Genomic DNA, 3,046 nt, shown 5'->3' with positions numbered 1-3,046 from the left:
ATAAGTTAGTCAAATGGCAGCTGAGATGCCACATTTGTGACCTGTTCAATGGATGAGATGTTTGTGCTGGGCTTTTGTTTTCTTCTGCTTCCCCCATTTTGCCCTAGACACATCTTCTTTTTCTCTCTCAGTGCGCGTGCACACACACGCACGCACGCACATTCTCTTTCTCCTGCCTTGCTCTCCACAATTCCCTCTTCAAAGGGTAGAGGGCAGAAGCAGTAGAGAGCACTGCCCATCTCCTCAGGGTGTTTCTTCTAAAATCCCCAGCAGAGAAACAGTGGTCACCTTAAAAGTCACTGCTAGCCTGGAGAGACAGCAACCCCTCAGACAGAATGAAGCAGCTTCTGCTTCTTACTGGGCACATCTACACATGCACACTTACTATGCAGTAATTTAGGTCACTGTGCAGTAAATGAAAATTACTGAGCAGTATGGACATGCACGTGCACACGCATAATGTGCAGTAACTATGGCAATTTACTCTGACTTGGGCGTAAATTTGCTACCTGTATGATGCAAGTAGCAAATTTACACCAAACTAGTTACTGCTCAGTAACACATGTGTAGACATGTTACTGCACAGTAACACTGTGTGTGTGAGCTGACTTGGGACTAACTTTACTCCCAGTTTGGTTCACACAAGCATTACTGCGGTGTAACGCCTGCACATGTAGGTGCCGACCTAAAAACTACTTACTGAGCAGTAAATTATTGCACAGTAAGTGCATGTGTAGACATGCCCACTGTGTTCTTGTTTCATGTTGTCTTTCTGTAGACATAGGCAGATAGCTCTGCATTGGGCACTTCCAGAAGATTTAACTGCACCAAGTTGCAGTAAGGGAAGTTTAAGATAGATACTAGGAAAAACCTTCTCACTAGGAGGCTAGTAAAACAGGAACAGGTTACCCAGAGAGGTGGTGGAATCTCCATCCGTGGACATTTCTAAGATGTGGCTAGACAAAACCTTGTCTGGGATGATGCAGTTGGGGTTGGTTCTGCTTTGAACGGGGGTTGGCCTAGATGACCTCCTGAGGTCCCTTCCAACCCTCATTTTCTATGACTTTATGATTCTGTGAATTCAGGAGCTGGCAGAAAATTGCCAGTCCTGGTGTCTGCCTTAGGGCTTGTTTATGTGGGGAGATTATCATGGCATAATCTAGGGGGTGTATTTAAAGGGCAAAAGGTATTTTGTAATAGCTACCTGCATGAACACTCCTACTGCAGAACAAATATTCTGAACTGAACTCCTTTCCCACAGAGACAATATTTGCATAGGCAGTTGGTTTGACATGTCTTCTTTCCTTGCACACAAGCAAGGTGGGTGCTTTTACCGTTCACTGACAGGAACACCTGCCATTAGGTTTGTTCAAAGTATGACAGTGCTGCTCTCAACGTCCCTCTGAGCATAGCTGGCAGGATGATTACGTTATTCTTGAAGCCAAAATAACACATCCCCATCTGGCATCTGCAGAAATACAATCAAGTTACCTGGAAGCAACAGTCCAGTCCACTGCAAAAAAATCTCCCTTCCTTTGCCTTGTGCTGCAGTATTTAGGCCCAGACTGTGAAGACTGCTCTCTAAAACTGTGTTGACCTGGTTTCTCTTACACCTGACTGTTTTTACGTGGTCAGGAGGAAAGCACCCAGCCTAGCTCTGTTTTATCTCTGTCCATGGCCTGTCTGCATAACTGCCCTAGGCAATAATAATGCAGGTGCAGGACAGCTCTCTCTGGGAAAGGCAGTGACTGACACTGATCTCAGTGACCTGTGGAAAGCAGGGTGATACGGGGGATAGTCTGGGAGATTGCTAAAAAGCACTGATCAGGTACAATCAGTCAGAGGCGGATGACTGAAGAAGTATGAAGCTGTTTTGCAAGTGCCTTCAGTGCTGGGTGATCGCTGAATGTTGCACAGTACGGAGAGGAAGAATTGAGAAAATATCCTGAGTGGAAGTATGGAGCAGTTAAAAGGCCCACCAGAGCCAAAACCCTTTGGAAACATGGAGGACAACAGGAGGGAGTTCAAGCAAGAATTAGCAATAGATTTCAGGCAAAATAGGCATTCAGAAGGTGGCCTTATTTCTGACTGGGGCTGGCTCAGAACTAATTGGTACATTTAATACTCATTTAGCTCTGGGAGAGGAGGCTAAGTATGAAACTGTAGTAGAGAAATTTGAGAAGTACTGTGCTTCCACATAAAAATGAAACTTTGGAGAAACAGAATGAAGGTGAAACTATAGATAAGCTTGTGACTGATCTGCAGCTAATGAGCCAGCTTTGGGGGCTTGAATGAGTCCCTGATAAAAGAGTAGATCTGGAAGGAAAAGCTCTAAAGACTAATGTGGGAGCCAGAATTAACACTTGGTAAAGCATCTAGAATTTTGCCAACCATGGCAAGTTACCCAGTCAAATATAAAGCTTATGATGACATTCCTCTGTCATGTGTGGACAAGATGGAGAATCGTGTCCACAAAGTGGGTGAAGAGACAACATGAAGAGCCAGCAGAGGCAGAAACTTGTGCAGAACCAAGCAGAAATAGTGCCTGGTGCTGCACATGAGGTAGCAGCCAGCAGCAGCCAAGACAATGCCTGACACACACAAGAAGATGCTAGAAATGCAAGGAACTGTATCACTTTTCAGGAGTATCCAAGTGCCAACAGAGAGTGCTTATCATGGACAAAGAAGATGACAACAGTACCATTAGCTTAGAGGAGTTCTTCTCAGAAGCAATGGACAGCACCAGACCACAAAATGGTTAGCTGGTTAGTGAATAGGCCACCTTTTAGATGGGCACTGGTGCACAAGTCAGTGCGTTGTTGAAACTACTGTTAGCAATTAGAAAAGAAAAATCATAACTAGTGGAAGGCAAACCAGTGAAACTTGGGGTTCATAGGGGTGAGTTTATTCCTACAAAAGCAATATCTGAATTGAATGCATAGGAAAATAACAACTTGGAAATGACAGGATTTGTAATTGTATCAGGGCAGACTAAAATGCTGCAGTTTAGAGGGTGTTATCCCACTGGGTTCATCAAAAAAGCACA

This window comes from Alligator mississippiensis, chromosome 1 (genome assembly GCF_030867095.1).
Source record: "Alligator mississippiensis isolate rAllMis1 chromosome 1, rAllMis1, whole genome shotgun sequence".
In the NCBI taxonomy this organism is placed as follows: Eukaryota; Metazoa; Chordata; order Crocodylia; family Alligatoridae; genus Alligator; species Alligator mississippiensis.
Note: the sequence above shows the minus strand (reverse complement) of the source record.